Raw genomic sequence first — 23,630 nt, 5'->3', positions numbered from 1 at the left:
AACTTATACTCATTCAAAGACACTTTATGAAAATGAAACAGCAAACAGCAGATTGGAAAAAAATATTTTCAATGGATATATGTATCAAAAGACTTTGATAGTTGTATACATACATTTGTATATGTAAGTATCAAATATATGTTTCAAATCCTTTGAAACATATACCATCTATCTTAATTATCTTTATTTGAACAGAAGTTAATATAGATATGTATTTTTTATTATTGATCAATAATAAAATTGCAGACAACCCAATTAAAAAAATACATGCAAAAAACTTTAACAGGTACTTTACAAATGAAGATTTAGAAATGGCCAGTACACCCAAAATACTACATATTGTTAAATCACAAAAATTCATTTAAGTAAAACTGAACTATTACTGCATTACTACCATAATAGATAAAATGAAAAAAAAAAAAGAGTATACAAACGGCTGGTGAGAATAAAAAGCAACTTGAATGTTCATATATTGCTGACCCAATTTTAAAAAGATTCAACCACTTCAGAGATCAGTTTGAATTTTTCTGGTAGTTAAACATACATCTAGCCTATGATCCAACAATTCCACTTCTAGGAATTAATCCAAGAGAAAAAGAAAATGTACTTATACAAAACTTGAACAACAATGTTCATAGCAGCTTTATTCATCATAGTTAAAAACTGAGAACAACCCAAATGTTCTACATCAAAATGGGTAAAAATCCAATGGAATAATTCTCGGCAATAAAGAGTAATAAACTACTGATATATGCAAAATGAATGAATCTCAAAAACACAATGCTAATTGTGGAAGAAGCCAGAACAAAAAGAAGATGGACTATATTACTCAGTTTATATGATGTTCTAGAACAAGTAAAACTATATGATGGCAAATGAAGCCAGAACTGTAGTTGCCTGGGGATGGGGAGTATAAATTGACTGGAAAGTGACATAAGGGATCTTGTGGATGAAAATGTTCTATACTTAGACAGATGTTTGGATTATATTAGCATATGCAATCGTGAGTACTCATGGAACTTTACTCTTAACATATGTGTCTTTCACTTATGTGCAATATATTATACATATCCCATTTAAAAAATATCATCACTGAGTGTTATTTGCTAGAATTGATTCTTCCTGCTTCACAAGGCATATTAGAGTACTGAGTTTTGAAAATAAAGTTTTAAAACAAGGATACCTATTTCAAAATAAATACAGTATGGAAGCAACAACTCACCTTAACAAGATTGAAATATTTTTCATTGTTTGAGTACAGATAAGTAATCAACTTGCCAAAATGCAAATTTTCATATTTCTTTTTCAATGTTCCTGGAGGCCCTCCTTCACTTTAAATGTCTAATTGGGGAGAGGGAGAAGCAATATTTTTCAATGCAATTTGCAGAGGCATTCCAATAAAATCCACAAGCATTCTCAAAATCAGTAAGTTTAAAGGCTAATTCATTATTTCTCATCAATAGTTTATGTGCAAACAACACTGCCCCTTCCCTTAAAAATAAATTTAGGTTGGCAAGTGTGAGCATGAGAAAATAGTCATTATGACTTTATTCATCTCTCTATTTTTAATGAAATATTGAGGATCTCCAAAGAATCTCTTTATTCCTTTGATATGTGTTAATACATTAAAAGTATATTTCTCCCACCTCTTTTTGGTTGCTATTCTTTATGAACTTTTTTAATTTACTACTGTCCTCAGAGCTATATTTACACTCTTCTCTTTATTTCCTTGGTGCTTGAGAAAATGAAGGAAATTTTGTATTGCAAAAGAAATACTGTTTTGAATCATCCACTAAGTGGAAGCTGTAAGACACTAACAAGTCCAACATATGTTAAAATGTGAACAGAATGAAGAATAGGAGATTTCAAAATGATATTTCCATCACTCTTTTTCCTATCATTTATCCATCTGTCAGTTCTGACTACTAATAGTGCATCTTTTTGAATGGAATATGATAGACAGTTTAGATACATTGGAGGACAGACAAAACATTTAACAAGAATACTTAGCTAATCCATTATTTTCAGGAAAGAAGATATCACATTGTCCATATGAAATTTTAATAGGTTTTTTTTTTTTAATCTCACTGCTAAAGTAATGAAAAAATAGCATTCTGTACACCAACAGATGCACATTAAAAATCTGGACAATTTCTTTTAAAAATAGCACAGAAAACAGGATTCCATTATTTTACACTTACTTTGTTTTTTGAATGCAGATGTTACATCCACTTGGTGACACAAAACAAAATGTATAATTTAATAGCCAGAAAAGATACAAGCTCAACTACAGCATGGAATATCTCCTAAATGTCCACATGAAAAGTCTGTGGAGAATCAAGCCTACATTTATCTGTAATTAAAACAGGATGTTCAACTGAATAATTCAGTCCTTTAGATTATTCTGCATATAAAAGAGGAAATTTAGAGTTATGAGAATATCTTTAGCAAGTAATAGAAAAAATGCATCAAAAATGTATTTAGTAAATACATAGAAACATTTTTTGAATGTAATCATTGGGTTAAAAATACACTAACTTTTTAGAAAGAGCTTATTCTATGTGTGTCATGATTTCATGAATTTAGCTTGCCCACTGTAGTGAAACCTCCATGTAGGGTAGTTTATAAACTCATGAGTTACACATCAGCTACTCAACATTAATTTGATCAAATGACTATAATGGAGAACTAAGACAAAAAATATAGTGTTAATGGTAGCCATAAAAATGAGTGGTTTCCAATCCTATGAAATTTATGGGTATGTTCTCTATGTAATGTAAAAGAGAGGGCATGAACCCTAATAGCATACATAACTACAATACAGGAGTTCGTCCAAGTGTAAACAATATTTCAAGAAGTTGTCTCCTGTTTTTCCACTCGCAAAAAATGCTTATCTTAAATCAAGCGCATACATTGTGGCAGTACTAGGCAATAGAGCTGATTAAAAAATATATTGCAATTTATTTTAGTAAATAATGATTTTAAATTGAAGGCAAATATAAAATAAGCAAGATATTGCAGTAATATAAAAAAAGTAATTTAATGAGTCTGAAGAGAATTAAAAAAGCTTCACAGAGATATTAATGATATCTACCTAAGTATATTATTCCTAAAAGAGGATACATCATTTAGAATCTCCTTTACTAGATCATTGTCACTCAATCTCTGTCAATTACTCAACTGAGCAGTTGTTATGCAGATATGTACTAATCCCTCTTGAAGCGTGCAAAGTGACATTATAAAAGTAATCTATCTGGGTGCAGTGGCTCATATCTGTAATCCTAGTAATCTGGGAGCCGAGGCAGGAGGATTGCTTGAGCTTAGGAATTAGAGACCAGCTAAAACAAGAGTGAGACCCTGTCTCTACTAAAAAAAGAAAAATTATTCTGTTGTTGCAGTGCATGCCTATAATTCCAGCTACTCTGGAGGCTGAGGCAGAAGGATCACTGGAGCCTGGGAGTTTGAGGTTGGGGTGAGCTATGATAATGCCATGGCACTCTAGCCCATGCAATAGAGCAAAACTATCTCAAAAAAAAAAAAAAGTAGTCTAGCAAAAATCAACAAGCTTAGAAAGACAGGTTTCAACCTCAATAAAGCTTGAAAAATATTTTAATAGTAGTATTAAAAAAAATAACTAAAACGGAAGCCCCATACTGCTTCTGCTACTAACCATGTTGCAAAATAAGGAGGTGAAATATATTATTTGGCAAATGAGTTAAACTCAGTTAAAACCTTAGTATAGTAAGTCCTTATTTAATGTCATTAATAGATTAATATAATAGAATCTATTAATGTCATCAATAGATTCTTAGAAACTTCAACTTTAAGCCAAATGACATAGAACAAAACCAATTTAGGTTAGGCTAATTGGTATAAGCAAGAGTTAGTTCCTATAGCATAATTCTTATAATCAAAATATCACCAAACTTTTGTAGTCCTAAAATCACCTAATGTTAAACATTGCAGTAAATTTGAGGTATAATACATTTTAGAAAGATTAATAAAAATGATTAAGATAATTATTTACCCAATTTTTGGTGAATCGACGAGTGACAGTGGTCATAGTGGTAATGTGTTAAATCAAGAAATAAATTTTAATAAAAAGAAAATTGTCAGGAGTACTTTCTACCACCATATCCTTCAAAACCAATCACAAATATGGCATTGTAGACTCAACATATTTATTGTAGACTTGACAAATTTTTATTTTACAGTAATTTGTATTCACACCTTTCTTTCATCATCCATTTTCCAACCTAATTATTCCAATTTAGCTTCGGGTATTGGAAGTCTATCCAGCCAACTTAGAGAGCAAGGCAGTAACCCACCCTGGGTAGGACACCATCTCATGCACACACCCACACTCACTCAGACTGGAACCACTGAGACACACCAGTTCATCTAACGTGCACATCTTTGGGATGTGAGGGGAAACTACAGTACCCAGAGACAACCCATGGAGACCTCAGGAGAACATACAAACTCCCACAGTAGCCCAGGCCAGGAATCAATATTTTTTTTCCCTCATGAATCTTATAATGAAACCATGGTGAACAGACATCATTATTCGAAGACCTGCTGCATCTATACCTATGGAGTGAATAAATTGAGTTAGATTATCGCTACTCTTTCTATTTACTCTAAAAAATTTGACATAAAGCCAACATATTTAGACCCAGAAGGAAGCCATGATTCTTTTTAAAAGAAAAGAAGAAATAGAGTAGTCAATGCTTGTCCATTTCTTGCATGCAAATCTAATCTAGTTAAAAATATAACCACTTAATGTAATTTCTGAGCATTTTTGTAGAAATATAAAAGAGAAACTACATCATTGCTTTAGAAGCACAAAATTTTGAAAATACAAGTTTGACTTCTAACATAATTCTAAGTCTTCCTAGTCAATATAGTTGTAATATAATAAATATCCCCAATTTTCTATGAAACAGGTGACCAACACAAACTTATGACAAAGAATTGGAATTGTGGGAACACTCTGATCCTAGAAATATGCTCAAGAGTGGGAGTGAGTAAACTATTTTTTTTCTTCTTCTTCTTTTTTTTTTTTTTTTTTTGAGACAGGATCTCGCTATTGCTCAGGCTGGTCTTGAACTCCTGTCCTCAAGCAATCCTCCCACCTTGGCAAACTATTTTTTAGCAAGGGACAGATAGTAAATATTTTAAGCTTGGAGAGCCAAGAGGCAAAATCAAGGATATTAAGTAGTTGCTTATATAAAAAGCAAGAAAAGTTTACACAAATTTTTGAATTGATGCTACTCAAATTTTATCATGTAGGGGTGAAGAGAAACTTCCCATTTTCCCCCAAAGTTCACTGATAGATCAACTTACAATTAAGGCAGATTAATAAGAGAAAGTGCATGGGGAGAATCACAGAGTGATTACTCAATATTTACATATTTTTATACACGCCTTTTTGAGAGGAGGGGGAAAACAGAGAGTGTAAGTAATTCTGTTTAGAAACAATAAACAATTGCTAGGGCGGATGAATGGATGGAGGAAATAAATTGACCTGTACATTAACCTGAGAGACAGGTATTACGATTTGGGCCATGTCTGGTTGCATTCTCGATCTTCTTTCCTGACATGTATTGAGATAACGGGGAGAGGAAGGGCAGTCCATTTTTTCTTTTTTTTTTTTTTGATATGTCAGTCCTGTTTATGCAGATAGAGGAAAAGCCCCTTGCCTTTTGATCTAAAAGGGCCAGTAATTCCAAATACTCTTTATACCAAGAAGCCATATTTTGGTGTGAAATTTTCTGAGCTCCTTTGTTCCCCCTGTCTGGAACTTTCCTAGAAGTTTCACACATTAAAAGCTGAGTTGGTGGCTGTAGAGAGAGAGTTCTGGTTAGTAGTCAAGTAACATGAGATCTGAAAAGGGAGACAAGAACATAGATTAGAATGAGAATAAGTAGAAAAGAACAGATCTAAGTACATTTCCCCACACTCTGTTAAACCAGTCTCCCCTTCCTGGAAATAGCTCTTCATTAATCTGATGGAGAATATTTACCTTGTCTTTTAAGAAGTGTAGATTACAATCTCTACTTGCCAGGTGTGGCTTTATGTTGAAACAGCATTTTTTGTTTTTTTTTTGCTAATAATCATGCAAGCTTCTCCTTGTTGGGCTATCAGGGTATTAACCCTTTGCACTCGGATGTTGAGTGTGGAGAATGTCCAGTGGATAATGAGAAAAAAGCAAGCGAGTGCAAAGGGTTAAGAATTCAGTGGCTCTTAAATACAACAGAGGCTAGGCTGCTGACTTCTAACTGAAGTCCTCCAAATGCTTGCACAATGATATCAAACTCTTGTTCTAGTACCATGGAGACATACAAAACTGTCTTTTCAATCTCATGAGTTCCAAATGCCAGGCAAAGGGTCCTGAGCATCAAAAAGAACTTAGAATTGAGATATACAAGTAAGTTTTAAAAAATAATATCATGTCTAGTATGTTTGCTTAGTACCACTTTAGGCATGAAAGACCCCAAGTTTGTAATTTAGCTGGCATTTAAAGTGGAGTAACTGGTAACAAAGGATGGCAGATAATCAATTCCATAGTGTCCTGATCATCTAGGTGGGAAACACTTGCATACTTCATCACCACACAATATAAAAAGACTGGTGTAATTTACAGGTCAGGTCAGGTTGGAACCTGTGACCTCCCAGTCTGGAATTTGCTGTGCCTCTTCTTCCTCCTCGTTGACTTCCTCCTTCCACATCTCCAGTTGCCACGTGTCCCTGCCAGGCTATGGGAGCAAAACATGTTATGAAATATTTGATATAAAAGGCCTTTGGTCCAGTTCTGGCAGTTATAAGGCTTGATTTTTTCACTTACTCAAGTCAGTCTAGACTTTTGCTCTGTGCAAACACAAACTTTAGTGTCTGGCAACTTAACAAGGGGGGCAAGTGAACTATCCCGAGTTGCATAGGCCTGGTTTGTGAGCCATCCATAACATCTGGTGATTTGACAATCATTGGCATCGTTAGGGTTAGTGGCAGCACCATCCTAGAGTGCAAGAATGCCATCTGTGGAATCAAATAGAAAATCATGCAACTAGATACAGACAAAAGAAAACCATATATATAAGGTGTGTGTGTGTGTATATATATATATATATATATATATATACATATATATATACATACATTCTTAATGATTTTTTTGGTTCCAAAGGGACTTGGCTCTATCATTTACAATCAAATTTATTATACTATGTATCAATAATAATAGCACCTAAATTTTATGATGTTCTTTGTGTCTTTTCTACAATTAACATGAAAAGATTTTGTAGTGAGAAAAATTCTATTTTGTCAATGTATTGTTTGAATACTACTTCTTGCACTTTTAACAGTGGTATCCTGTGGTCTGCAAAGACAGAAGTTAGATGGCTGGGAATTACGCACTGTGTATTTGGGATTGGTACAGTGAATATGTGCTAAAGGGGTGCATAATAGTCTAGCTAGCCCATAACCTAAAATCATTTTCGTGCTTTTAAAAGAATTTCACAAAATAATTTATTCAAAAATTGCTGCTTATTCTACAGAAAGAGTATTTTTAAAGTTCAGATTCAATACTAATTTCAAAAGATGAAATTATGGTCTGTTCACCTTGAACCCATGTGGGTGGCTAAATACCTTTCTTAGAAAGTAAACACCAATGGTTAATGGAAGCTTCTAACATTAAAAAGTGATGAAAAACAGACTTTTATTCTTTATTTTTTCCAAAGCAGGATTTATGGTCATTTTAGGCAAACTATTATTTCATAAATACATTTAAATAGTATTTTATAGGTTTCCAGGGAGCTTTCTTGAGAAAATGTTTTAACCTTTTGTCCCAAGAACAATTTCTAGCCTACAAATGCCTTACTATCCTTTTTCACTTACCAATGAGGTAGTGATGGGGTGAGGTGATTACCAGGGAAGACTCAGTTTGTTTTGCATTTCAACTAAATGAAACAAAGAGATTCCTGAGAGATAAGAAGCAATATAATGAAAGCAGAAATCAGCTGTTATCACTTCAGCCATGGAAAAGAACTCAAGGACTTACTTCCAGGAGATTGAATGCCAAAAATGAGACAGTTCATGAACATTTTTGAACTTGACAAATCCACAGCAGCATGTCTCTTAATGCACAAATTAAAAGGGGAAATGTGAAGGTGACAAGTCAACATCTAGGAAAGAATAAAATACCCAGTTTTGATTGTCAGAGAACTCTCTTCTGGGTACACTACACAGAATCTCTTCTAGGTTAAAATACAAACAAACAAAACTACATTTGCTAGAGTTTTTATGTAGTAGTTTATATTGTACAAATCTACTCATAGAAAAAAAGAATAAAATAGAGGTAAAACTAGAAATTAAGGTAATATAACCCCTTATTTCTATAGTCTCAGAAAAGTAAGCCTTAGGAAGATGCCCTCAGTGAAGTGATTACTAATCACTAGCAGCATCTTGACTAAATGGATTTTTAAGTTCCTAATTGGCTCCAGGAATGCTGGGTAAAATTTTAGGCTACAGGATAATAACCTTACTTTTGGGCCAATACCAAATTCCTTTAATTATAGGGAGAGGAATAATTGCCACAAATGTTTCTTTATATTAGAAATTTTAAATGATCCCAAAGCCCCTGTCCTCGTGAGTCCCTTCAGATAAAGAATTGTTTTTTCCTTCCAAGTTGGAAAAGCACCCAGGGCAGTTAAAATATGGGCAAAAGTGATGATACCATGAAACTTAGTAATTTCAATATTTAACAAAATCTGTTGAACATTTAAAATAATTTATTATTTAAAATGCTTTGATAAAATGATATGGAACCCCCTACCTAGATTTATAATAAATTAGGGAGAGTTAAAAATTACTTATGGGTATTTGTAAAGGATTTTTAATAATTAAGTGGTTTAACAATATCATGTAGAAGGCTAGAAGCCAAAAATAAAGATGCATCAGAACTCAAATATATCTAGTAAAATGTCTGCTAAACCTCTCCACGTGTATCATAACTATTATAAAACAATTTTTTTACCTTGTGACTGAAAAATACAGGTTTCCACTGACCCATGGTTCTTTTAAAACAGTATTCTGTATTTATTTAAATGGTATAAATGCTCATATTTCCATTTCCATAGAAGACCAAAATATTTAACTTTAGTATTTTATTTATTTTATTGTCAAAAGCTGTTAAGATTTCTAATTGTTCTTATTCATAACACCATCTGGTATGCTGAACAGATTTTTTAGATCAGAGTTCCACAAATTACAGCATGATGGCCAAATCCAGCTGTGCTTTATTTTTGTAAATTAAGTTCTATTGGAATATAGTCATACCCATTCTTTTCCCATTGTCTATGGGTGCTTTCTCCCTACAACTATAGTGTTGAGTAGTTGTTTCAGAGACTATCCAGTCTACAAGGAGTTTAAATAACTACTATCTGGACATGTATGGAAAAAGATTGCTGACTCTTGTCTGTTCTAAATAATCAAAACTATTGCTAAGTAAACATGCCTAGTTTTTTAAATGTTGATAATCAGAAAACATATAGAAAAGAAAATTTAAATAAAACTTTTAGTTTTATCATGTGATGCTCAAAGATTGCCTAACCAAAGAGAACATTTTATAGTGCCTTCATAATATTAACAAACTGCTGTCTTAGGTACAATAAGCAGCTGATTTATTGAAAGTGACTTGCGCAGTCAATATCTGGAATGAAACAGCTAGTTTCATCTTGTCCAATTTTTACATTACTCTTCATTTTCCCTGAGAACTACATAGCTGAAACACTTTTAGTAAAGCACTTCCTTGTAAAATGATCAGTTGTATCTGTCACCAGGAAGAAATGCATTTTCCTGCTTTATTACAGCCATCTGCATCCTTCATTTTCTTTTAATTCAGTCACTGGAGCCCTAATGATCGCAGCCATTTCAGGAGATGCCATCAATTACAGCGAGGAGCTCATTCAGAAGTGAAAGATGAGTTCCATTCTCTGTTACTTAGAGGTCAGTGATCATACCCCAACCTCTTCCAAGTGAACAAATAGTACAGTAACTCTCACAGGCTCCCTTCATTTTTCTCTCTGCTTTTTTAGGGCTTTTTGTAGACCTTGGTTATAATAACTTCATATGTTTGATTCTGGAAGCCCTAGGACAAGACTAACCCAATCATTTCCCTTGCATTCACCATGATAAATACAATCATATATAATTCTGTCTTTCAGGTGGGATGCTTAAAAGAATAGCTCTTGTTAAGATTACATTTTTAAAAGTCTAAAGCAAACATAGCTTGTAAAATTTACATTCAAATGTTTCTGAATTAGTAATTATTTTTCATCAACAAACTTTATACTACTTTCTATAAAATAATCATTTTGAAAGATTCAGTACATTATACAATATTCAAAATATTAACTTCACATGCTTTCTCTAAAACACTTTTAATAATTAGGGATACAAATCAGTTGTCAGTATTCTGTTTGATGGCAAAAGGATTTACATGACAAATCGAGGCACACAACAACCAGCACGAAAATAAATGTTCACAGTTTTATACATAAACACTAAAAACTGGAAGCAATGAAGACGTCTTTCAATTAGTAAATGGATTAACGAACTGTTATATATCCATACAGAATATTATTCAGCAGTATTTAAATAAAATGAGCTAGTAAGCCATGAAAGACATGAAGGAATCTTAAATGCATATTGCTTAGTGAAAGATCCAGTGTAAAAAAGGCTAAGTACTGTATCACACCAGGTATGTGACAGTCTGAAAAGGGAAAAACTGAGGACATAGTAAAAATATCAGTGGTTGCCAAGTAATCAAGGGAATGGAGAGGTAGTTAAGTATATGAAACAGAGTGGATATTTAGATTGGTGAAATCATTCTGTGTGATATCATATTGGTGACTATATGACACTATCCATTGTCAAACCCACAGAACTATATAGTACAAGGAGTGGATCTTAATGCAACCAAACTAAGAACAAGGTCAGGCACAATGGCTAAAACTTGTAGTCCTAGCACTTTGAGAGGTCAAAGCCAGAGGCTTGCTTGAACCCAGGAGTTCAAGACCAGCCTAAGCAACATAGAGACCTAGTCTCTACAAAATAAAAATTTAAAAATTAGCTGAGTGTGGTGGCACATGCCTGTAGTTCCAGCTACGAGGGAGGCTGAGGTAGGAGGATTGCTTGAGCCCAAGAAGTTGGAGGTTGCAGGAAGCTATGATGACACCATTGCACTCTAGCCCAGATAGAAAGTGAGACCCTGTCCCTAATAATAATAATAATAATAATTATTGTTAAGAACAAATAATTATTTAGGAAGTTGGAGGATGCCAGGTTGGAATGAAATGTTTGATGAAATATGAATATATTACAAATGCATGAAGAGGGTGGGGAAATATGTGTCAACCTATATAACTTTGGAAATGAGTAGAGTCTTAAAAAGTCAAGATAAAAGAAACTATACATGAGAACTGTACTCTAGTTGATAAAACTGTGTCCCCATGGGTACATGATAATGATTCTCATACTTTTATATGAGTATACTAGATGCGAATAACTACTTAAATGGATGGTGAATAGTGAGGCCGGGTTTCTCACTTTTGAAATGGATGTTTACAAATAAATAGAAAGAAAAGACTAAACTGATCTATCTATGTAGTACTGGCTTAGAAATGGAGACCTCATTAGGAACACATCTTTAACTTGTTACAGCTACCGGATGGTTGGAAAAAGAAATATCAGTAAACACATGTATTAGTGTACACACAGGTATAGATATGTGTGTGTGTGTGTGTGTGTGTGTGTGTGTGTATTTGCTCTGTCAGTTAAAAGAGCCTTGAAGCAATGATAGCTAAGAAAAGTAAAGTGATTCCCAAGAGAATGATGAAAAAAATCAAAGGGGAAAGTCAACTAACTCATCTCAGAGAACAGAAATGTCTAAAGACTTGTTAAGAAACAGGATAAATGAAGTGGACCTTGAAGGGGGCAACACTTTAAATCAGGGGTCCTCAAACTTTTTAAACAGGGGGCCAGTTCACTGTCTCTCAGACCGTTGGAGGGCCAGACTATAGTTTTAAAAAAACTATGAACAAATTCCTATGCACACTGCACATATCTTATTTTGAAGTAAAAAAACAAACAGGCAAAAACACCCGCATGTGGCCCGCAGGCCGTAGTTTGAGGGCAACTGCTTTAAATATTTCAGTCCACTCTCTTTGTGTTTGCATGGATTCTGAGTAGAAATTCAAAGTAACTTTTATCCTTGATTTTATATAGATAATGTTTTCTCCTCTCTGACTTCCTTAAACATTTTATTTTTGTCTTTGATTTTCTGCAGTATAGATATTGGTGTTTATCCATCTTAGTATTCTTGATCTGTGATTTGATATGATTACTTTTGGAAAATTTTAAGCCATTATTACTTCAAATATTTCTTTTTTTTCTCGCTTTCTTCTCCTAATATTCTTACATGCATATATTAACCTTTTGTAATTTTTCTATACTTCTTGAATATTTTGTTTTATCTTTTTAAATGTTTTCTATTCACATTTAAGTTTTGAAAGTTTCTATTGATCTATCTTCTAGTGAATTGATGTTTCCTTGGCCATGTGCAGTCTATTGATGAGTTCATAAAAGACATTCTTCATTTTCTATTTTTGTTTTATTTCTAGAATTTCCTTTTGACCATTTCTTAGAGTTTTTGTCCCTTTGTATACATTGCCTGTTTGTTCTTGCATGTTGTCCATTTTGTACATTAGAGCCGGGGTTGTTTTAAATTCCTGATCTGACAGTTCTAATATTTCTGCCATTCCTGAGTCTGGTTCTGATGTTTGCTCTGTCTCTTGAAACTGTCTTTTTTTGTGTTTTAGTACCATGTTTCCCTGAAAATAAGACAGGGTCTTATATTTATTTTTCCTCAGGAAGATACCTTAGGGCTTATTTTCAGGGGATGTTTTTTTTTTTTTAAGTATGGTACAACAATCTACATTTATTCAAATATAGTTAAGTGGTCTTCTTCTGGAACATCATCATAACTCTCCAAACCCCGAATTCCATCCTGAATTTCTTCAGACTCTATTTCCTTTAGAACCATTGGCCCCAATCTCTCATGTCAAGCAATAGAGCTCTCATGGGGCAGATGAGAAGGGCTGCTCATCTTCTTTACCGCTCTGCGAGGAAATGCATGGGTTGTGCAGATAAGCTGTGTAGCCATGCCCATCATTAGGTCTTATTTTTGGGGTAGGGCTTATATTGCACAAATGGTTAGAAATCCTGCAAGGGTTTATTTTATGGGTAGGTCTTATTTTCGGGAAAACATAGTATATCTTGTAATTATTTTGTTGTTGTTGAACATAGGACATTATGTACTGGGTAAAAGAAACTCAGGTATACAGGCCTTTACTGTGAGGTTTTGTTTCTCTGTGTAGGCATCAGTCTGTGTTTACTGTTTTCTATAGCTACGGGTGTCAGAGGCTAAAATTTCCTCTGATGTCTTCGTTTTCATCTCCCCTTTTGTCTTTGAGTTTCCAAAGAAACTTCTTGAATAACTTTTGAGAATTGCAAATTTTTAGTTGTAATCTCCTACACAGAATCCTGATTGGTAGTTTTGTAAGGTGTGGGGTATGGGAAAGTGTTCTGTAGTTCTGTGATTAGACCTCAGTCCTTTAGCGAGACTGTGCCCTCCTGAGAGTTTCTCAGTTACTTAGTTTAGTTTAGTTTTGTTTTCTCTATGGATGAGATAATAGGGCTAAAAATCGATGGAAATAAGGATTTTTCTTTTCTTACATAGATGGCTGGAGTTGGAGGGGTTGGCTATTTTCCTTCCTCCAAGTTGCTTAGGCTTGGGAAAACCCCACTCAGTTCTTCTCTGGTAAAATCATGGAAAAGAAAAATTCTGAGTTTATTTCAAAATGGCTACTTTATGCCTCCCCCTTTGGAAGCATGTCTCAGGAGTTGTTCTCTGATCTTCATTGTAAGAGTCTGGTTTAGAGCTTTTGGAGGAAAAACAAACAAAAATGTAGAGACCTCCCTAAGATGCAGTTCCCCTGAAGTTTTAATTCCTATTTTGTCTAAACTGAGCCTCCAGCAATTCATCAATTATAGTTTTTTTTTTTTTTTTTTCTACCCTAGCCTGGCTCCAGCTGTGGTTTCTTTTCCTGGACTTGTGTTCTGATAAGCTGTGGTTCTCTATATCTGCCTATCTGTCTCTTCAACTGGGGGGAGGAGTAGCTATTTGCTCTGTGACCTCAATTCTTTGATGTATATAAGTGGAGTTGTTAATTTTCAGTTGGTTCTGCTTTTTTCTTGCATTGAGGACATGATTGATGACTTTCAAACTCCTTACGTGCCGTACCCTAAATCTACTAAATCATGAATGCATTCTAAGGAAATAATGAGTAAGGACAGTCAGATATAAGAAAAATATTGTCAATCACAGTATTAAAATGCAAAAATGTAGAATTTACGATAATAATGCACATTCATAATTATAGAGATAAGAAGTGATAAACTATATATAAATTAATAAGTGGGAAATGGAGGTTACAAAAGTATAAAGTCTCATTTTTATAAAGTTTTTGAAAAATGTGTGCAAACTAATACCAAAATATTAACAGAAGTCATCATTTAGTATGACAATAATAAATTACTTTCTTATCTTGTCTTAATTTCCTTAAATCTGAACCAAACATAGTTTTTTTTTATTTTTGAGTGAAAAAAAAAACCTGTCTTGGTTTGTTTTTAGATTATTTTCTTCATAGTCTACTGCCCTCTCCAGTAATTTCAAACTGTATATGAGCCCTAAATAAATACGTTATAGCCTGTCTTAAATATACTGCAGTTTACATATATTTACATAAATTCTCACTGATAAGTTCAAGAAATAATTCTGGGAATGTAAGCATCATACCCTAATAGTAAAACAGCTGATCTTTATTTGGATTAAATCCCCCAAAATAATAGAAAGTTTCTTTATACAAAATACAAAATAAGGAACTCTATACAAAATAAGGAACTCTAATCATACTTTAACACAATTAAGTTTCAAATGTTGTTCTTTTTCAAGTGTAGCTACAGATATCATTAAAACAGTCTATATTTTAGAAGAGGAAAAAAGAAATTTTGGCTATATCAATTTGTCCTTCCAGGATTTTCCTCCACATGCTATTGGTGGTAATTTTTTATAATCTTTTAAATTAATAATTTATTTGATATTCTTAGTTAATAATTTACTGTAAAATTCCCTATGTGCTATAAAAATGTACAAGGATAATAAGAACTATAAAATTTCTGACTGTGTTTCAGTATTGGGTAAAAACGAATAAGCAACAAATTTTATATTTGGTTCAGACAATGAGTCCCCAGATATTCTGCTACTTCCAGAGTGATTGCTGGTAAAGAAATAAATTGGGTTAGAACTCCAGCTGACTAAGTACTATATTCAGCACTTCCAGAGTACAGGCTACATCCATAATAAATGACTTTAATTTAAATGTGATTTCTAACAAAAATAATTTTACCATTCAGACCTTATATATAGTAGTTCCTTAGGATAACAATTATTTCTAATAATTTAAAACTTTGAACCTGCTGGCATGAACTTTATTTCCAGCACAACACAAAATGAAACATTTAAATTGGGCAAAGCCAGGGGTATAGTATAAGATTCTCTTCCCCTCTCTCTCTCTTCCTCCTCTTTCTCTTCCTCCTCTCTCTTTCTCTGTCTCTTTCTCTTTTTCTTAAGTTTCAAATGGTTACTATTAATGTTAGGAAACCAAGTTAGATACTTTGGGACATAAATTTAAATTCTCATTAACTCTTTCAAAAATACTGAATGTCAACTAGAGGCCGAGAAATATAACTGGTATATCCTGCCTTTAGGGAGATGATGGCTCAAAAGAGAAAATAATGACACTTATAAATACATCTCATATGTGACAGTTATCTTCAAGAAGAGTGTGAATTTTTAAAAAGGGGGATTCAGAAGAGTAAGAAAGTTTATTTAGCTGATGGGATTAGAGAAGGCCACATTGAGCATATGATGCTTAAATTAGTTTTCTAAGATTAGATAGGATTTACAAACATTACTAAAGAAAGAATTTCTTGACATTGATTTCAACCTGAACAAGGAACTATGATACAGACTTTGAGGCACATACAGAAAATATAATTCAGTTTGGTGTATGAATGTATACATATGAATGTATAAATGTATACATATGAATGTATAAATAAAATATGTATACATATTATGTATACATATTTTATTTAAAATTTAAATGTGATTTCTAACAAAAATACTCAAAATAATGAGTAAATAAAGTTATTTTATTTACTCAAAATAATGAGTAAATAAAGTTAGAAAAGTAGCTCACACGCTCATTTAACTAAATACATTGACTATATCATCATTAAAAAATAAATATTAGTGAAAAGTTCCAAGGAAATCGTCCTAATTTCTTGTTGTTGTTGTTTTTGATTTTGCTGTTTTCTTGCCTTTTTGAATGATTCCATAAACACTATCATCCCAAATATTTGTAAATATGAGATTATCACAGAAGTTAAATAATGTACCATTTTATTAATGAGAAGAGCAAAGCATTAAAAAATTCATAACTAAAATGACTTTATATCATATCTGTATATCTATAATTATATATATTTCCTGTGAGTCTATAATTATTTTAAAAATTTAGAGTTAAAAAATTTCCCAATAAATAGCTACTTAAGGACTAGATCCTCAACCTACACATTTCTAAATAAGAGATCTATGGATTTCAATGTCTTATTTTCATTAAAAGTGGCTGTACAGAGCATTATTACAGTTTGAGGCATCATTAGAATCCCCTGTTGTTTGTCTCTTGGTCATACAGTTTTTACGTATTTATTCGATTGTTCATTTGTTTCCATATAAGAGGGGTCTACAAGTAGCAATCTGGATAAGAAAATAGGGTATGGAAATTTCCTGGACGGTTTATATTTAAACTATTTAAATTTTTTGTGTACAGTATGTTTATTTGGGGTAGCCTAGGTAACTCACAGAATTCAATAGAGAAGGAAAACCTACTCAAATTACCACCTGGGGCAAGGATTGTTCATTCATTCATTGTTCAATACATATGCACTGAATGCTAACTGTGGTCTAGGGAGTATGGTGGTACACTGAAGATATAGTAACAAATAAAAAAGATAAAACCTATTATGTCTTCTAGGAGACATTGAATATTTGATGAAGAGAGGAAATTCAATAAGAAATTACACCTTTAAGTTAAAATATGATAGAACTAAAAATACAATATTGGTACACAGATATATTTTATGAACCCCAGTCCCAATAGAATTATGTAATCCTGCCTAACACTGTAATTCTCTTTTCAACTACATCAAAATTATGTATTTCTAGAGCTGGAAAGTTACTTGAGGATCAAAAGAATTACTAGTTAGTGAGTAGAGAGTAGGAGAGAATTTTATAACATCTTAACATTAAATAATAATCTGTGAGCTCTCAGGTGGAAATTTCCTATAGTTCCAGAGTACATATCAGAGACTAGCAATTACAACTGGGTCTTAGAAAGTACTTCTTTACTCTTTTATCCACATAAACAGGAAAATTGCGAAGAAGTAGTCTATGAAAATAAAGATAATAAAATGGGTCAAACTGTAAAATAAGCCTACCATAAGAGTTAATTAGGGCATATCAATATATCTTCATATGTTGAATAATGACCATATAGCTGCACATTTGTATAGCATTTTAACATGCATAAAGCTTTTTCACACATATCATTCCATAATACATTTTCATAAAGATGTATTACATAGGCTGGATGAATAATTATACTCAGATTAAATGGCTTTTATTTCTTTTTTTTTTTTTTAATTTTTATTTTTTAGTCCAAATTTTGTATGGCTAGTGAGTAGCCATCACAGTCCTGGACTGCCTAGCTAACATAGTGTGTTCACTGCCCAATACTGGTAGTGCTATTTATTGGTTAAATTGATGTGATGAAATTATAGACATAAAACTAAGGATGACATTGAATCAAAATATTCGTTATAGTCAGTTGGCTGAGGTGGCTAGTACAAAGATTGTTTTTAAACAGTGGATTATATTGGATGTAGGATTATATTGGACAGTGGATTATATTGGATGTAGGTAAAGTGTGGGCAGAACCAGGGCTCAATTGGCTCCATATGAATTCTTACATAAAACACAGGCATGCACCTGCTTTCAGATTTGAAGAAAAGGAGCAGAGGAAATCCTCACTGGAAAATGTGGCAACTACTTAAAGAGGCTGGAGGACCAAGGATTCTAAGAGGCAGGAGGTAGGTGTTGTAATTCAAATTACATGCTAATTCTCATTGATCAGCCTATTTAAATGGTAATGAGGCATAAATAGTGCTTCTGGCCCAAGTGTTTGAAACTCAGTGCAGAGGGTATCTGTTAGCAAGAAAAAATACTGCTGCTTACTTGAAAAGTTGTGTTTGCTTCAGGTACATGTGATTGTAAAAGAGAATTAACTTTCAGCCCTCTCACCTGTGGAGAAGGAGATCCGATCAAGAGTTTTTAGGACTATAGATGCATCCAACTGCTCGCATCATTCCACTGTCACCTTTAGCTTTTCCGGGCTGTCTTCTTCTGTAACCCAGAGAAAAAGAACAGACACGGCTATCACGGCCACTGTTGTGGTGGAGATGGATGAACAACATCATACATCTCCCTTAGCAGAGCACGGAGGAAGTCTGATTGCTTTTCATGTTCTGGAAAATCTTAATTATACTGCATAGATGTAAAATATTGATTCAGGCAACAAAGCAAAATTAAAATACAATTGTTTGGAGAATGAAATGCTGTTGTATGAAAGGAGGTTATGGTGCAATAGGTAAGGAAGGATGAAAAAACACTTAATAGATGGTAGTAAGTGATGCTGGCCTTAAGAAAAATATAAGGAAAGGTGCCAGGGGACATCGGAGGAGGGAGAAATTGTGTAAGGATGGAGGATAGGGAGCACATCACTCAAACTCTATTATGTGAAATAGGTGTTGAAAAAATGTATAGCATGTGAGAATTGAGAAACAGTGAACTGGAAAAGGAGTGGAAGGCATTTGATACCTAACAGAGTAGGAGTCAGCTTAGGAAATGCTCTCAGAAGCAATAGTGCCAAGAAATAAATACTGCCCGCTGCCTGGGATGCCTCTGCAATCCTCAGAGGAAGAATTCAAAGAATTATTTTTCATCTAATAGCTATTCATTTGACCTTTGGGTTGATGCTAAATAGGTAGATTGTAAAATACATGCGTGTACCCCAATTTTGATTTTATTGCTTATAATTTCAGAATTTTGTTCTTATTTGTATTAATACTTAGTACTCGTGTTTAGTTCATAGGAAAAAACTTTTTGTTTTTTACATGTTTGCTGTCGGGCAATATATAAAGCACTTTACCCACCTTTAAAATATAAAGTCCATCACATTAAAAATATATTTTGCTAAGCCTGAGAAAATGCCAATATTATGTTTTCAATCATTTTTGAAAATAAATGTTTGAGTGATTTGCTAGAAGATAAGCTAGCAAATCTACCAAATCAGGTTGGCTGGGGCCAACCTTATTGTTAGAAGTAATGAGAAACTTCTCAAAGGTTATATTATAACTTTGACAGCTATTATACTTGTGCCCAGCCTAGCAACCTCAAACCAGATATTAACATGGCAATATCCTCTGACCAGTCTAATGACTACCTTAAAACTCTTTAGCAAATTCTTCCCTTTGGGCACCTGTATTAATTTAATCTAGTAACCTTTTTCCTATAAAATGCTCTACCAAATATAAATATCTAAAATGGCTTTCTTAGAAGCCTTTTTCCCTAGTGACAAATTTAAATACAACTTTGGAAAGCATAGTCACAAATATTCTTTTTGAGAAATGGTTTGAACATATTCAAATTAACAATAGAAAGCTAAAAACACTTATGCCTTTATGTGGTTAGTTTATTTTTTAAGAAAATACAAAAGCATATAGTCTCATTAAGCACAACAAAATTCCATAAAAGACTCTTTTGGCCATTAACGTCAATCTTTATATTTCTGTGCTATCACAACTACTCCAAAGTCTTCTCAACAATGCCAGTAAAGAAATAAAGACCCTCCCACTGGAACTCAGTTTAGGTGGCTCTCCATTCATTATCTCACCTGTCAGTATTCCAGCTCGGTTCTTTTTAATGTACACCAATTTAGCGCTTCTTGCTTCTTCCACTTGCATTTGACAATAACCTGGACTCTTCACAATAATGGAGAGCCCAGGAGCTGATTAATAAATAAGAACTCTTTCTCCTTTTTCTCTTTGAATACTCATGTGGCAAATAGATTTAGTTTCTCACATTTGTCTGGTTAGATATATTTGGTCTTGTGCCAAAACAGACATAGTTAAAATATAATTTTGAAAACAGTAACAGCATAATTCTCATGCAAATATAAAATGAACACGTGTCTAGGGTTTTATTCAACTCATTAAATAATAAGAGAACCAATAAGTTACATTTAAAACACACACAGTTTAAAGACCATTTGAGGAACTCGGTCTTCATGGGCAATCTAGCATAAAATTATTGGGTTAGATACATAACTGCTTAATGTCCTACCATTTGGGTTATTTTTGTTTTCCTATCAAAAGAAATTACTTGCCTCTCATTTAGACAAAATGTACAAGTTAAACTCTATTCCTACGGAGTTGTAAAATAGCCCAGTCAATATAAAATAAAAGATTTAAGCTCAGAACCCCAGTGAAAGAACACCTAGGCATTCCGTCTGCTCATTTCCATGTTCAGATGATTTTTCTAACTCAAGTTCTTCCCATTCACAGACACTTCTACTTTTTCTCTTGCTTCTACTGAGTCAGATGTTTCCTTTCTGGTGCTGTGGAGCTGCTATCAAGGCTAATTTAGGTATTTTTATCAAAGTTTCTCCTAGGAAATCAAAGTTGTGGGAATTGAGAATTGTTGAAATAACTCTGTAAGCATAATCTCAACATCCTCCCATTCCAGGGTCTCTGCCATTGAAATATGAGAAAAATAATACCTTCCTTAGGGTTCTCTCTCTACATTTCAGACAGAAATGTTACACTGAAATTATTGTAGGACAACCTTTTTATCTATGTGTCTCTGAGAAACAAAAAGCCTATCTATCTATCTCTTGAGCACAGTAATTGCATTTGTAAAAAAAAAAATGTCATAGTAAAAGCAAATTATGGGACAAAACTCAAATCTGAAAAAAATAGTTATATTAAATGTACTGTATTTTGGTGGAGAGGTGGGAGGAGGTGATGGAGGTAAACAAATCTACCACTGGGGGTGAGAAACCTGCTAATCTTTTCTCATTAGATCTTTGCTCATTGGGATCCTACGTTTTCTACTTTTATACCCCAGATGTTCCCTAGCATCTCTGTCTGAGTTGAATTATCTATTGTCACTTCCTGCATAGAATCCGTGAGGTTTTATTTTTTTCCCCCCTGATTCTAATTAGCTACAGAAAAGAATTAGACTTCAAGGGCACTCGTGGTTCCTGATGAATTATAATAATGTTAGGTAAGTTGTTGCAATAGATTCCCCCAGAGACATGTCCAGTCATTTCTGACACTCAAAGCTATTTTGTTTCATATTAGACAGTTTAACTGTATTGTCCATTAGCTATAGTATGTACTCATTGACTATAATAACCTTTTAATGTGTTTTCTATTATTATCCACTTTCTAAAGAGATGGAAACTAGAGGGCAAAAAAGTTAAATGGATTGTACTTACATCACTATAGATGGGAAAATTAAGATTGAAATTTGAATTTGTTTGTAGAGGATGCATAGAAAATGTTTGAGCTCTGTTACTATCTTGTTGCCTTATATCATAGAGGATTTTAAATATTTTAAAATATAAACAATTTTAAGGCAAGATGGAATTCTTACTTAGTATAATGAGATATGTAAAATGGACAAATCACAAATATAAATTTAATTTCCTAAGCTACTAACTATGATGATGATATTTTCTAATTTTCAAAACTAAAGAAAAGCAAATGTATATAATAAGTTATAAATACTCAAGATGACCTGATTTTATCTTTTAATTTAAGATGTAACTTCAAATTTTAATTTTATATATGTATCAGTAATTAGGTAACATTTTGTACTTTGCTGCATGTCTTTTGTTGAAGACAAAATAAAACAATAAAACTCACTAATTATACACAAGAAAAATAAAGGTCAGTTTAATAAATTTAAATGCCTTATCTTTTTTCTTTCTAGGAAGAAATATTTGAGTATTTATTTGTTAGCTTCTTAGTTATCATTCCACATCAGATATGTTGCTTTGTTCTTGTTATTTTGATTGATTTGGTTTTGATTTGCCTTTTCTAATTTTAGGGCCTGTGTCTAGATTTATGATTAATTATATATTCATATAAACATTATTACATGCTGGCAAAAGTACAGGACTATGGGGTCCAGGTACTACATAATTGCAAAACAGTTTAAAATACCATCTCTGCTTTGAAGAAAATGAAGGACTGGATTAGATGATCTTGAGAGTTTCTTCTAGACCTTAGATACAATGTTAACCATTTCTGACTATTCATATATTAGGTATCATTCATGGGATGTTACAGTTAACATTTTGGCCTATGGTACGTGTATACCAGTAGTTGAATAACTTTTGACAATAACAGTATTTTTCCTGTTCTAATCCTTGCCCCAGATGTATTATTATACTATTTTTATTATTATTTTATAACATTATTATATGAAAACATTGTTGGTTGCTTACATAAATATTCGATTAAATATATAGTATGCTAATGTCTATCAATAATTTCTGTTACTGTCACAGATGAAATAGATTAAATGAAAGTGTATCAAGATAGATTCATTGTAGACCATGGGGTGACAGATACAAAAAATTGTTTTTGTGCAAATGTGCATGCCCACATATATACATGCTACCTCTTTCTTGTATATGTCTCTAATATCAGAGAAAATTTCAGAAAACAAAAATTTAAGACACTTTGTTGACCAGAATTTTTCTTAACACTATTTAAAAAATGTAAACTCAAAATTATTGTTACTCTATAACTATAGAGATTACACACATATGCATATACATACATGTATATATTTTTTTTAGCTGTTTTCTGCTATGTTTCAGGGTAGAGTTAACCAGGAATAGTTTTGCAATAATAAAGGCCTATGTTATTGGAGGCCTGTAATTTCTTACTTCTTTTTCTCATTGCTACCAAACACAATTTATTTTCTGTTGACAAGGATAGGATATTGTCTGGGAAAAAATTTTGAATAATTCAAAGCAGAGGGCAATTTCACTTTAAAGTGTTTAGAAAATGACAAAATGTGAGATCTCACTCAGAACTTTGGCATACACTGTACATAAAAAAAAACTGCTTTGGGAAACATTAGTGTTATTCACTCTACTTTTTGGAATTTAGATGATAAAAAATTTTCAGTCTTACTTTTCTCATAAAAGTAGAAAGCTTAACATTTGTAGAACCTAATCATGTGCCAAATACATTTGCTGTTACTGTTTCCCTTAAGATGAAGACTAAGTAAACTTATGGTGCCATGGATAAAT

This window comes from Microcebus murinus, chromosome 11, assembly GCF_040939455.1.
Source record: "Microcebus murinus isolate Inina chromosome 11, M.murinus_Inina_mat1.0, whole genome shotgun sequence".
Classification (NCBI taxonomy): domain Eukaryota; kingdom Metazoa; phylum Chordata; class Mammalia; order Primates; family Cheirogaleidae; genus Microcebus; species Microcebus murinus.
Note: the sequence above shows the minus strand (reverse complement) of the source record.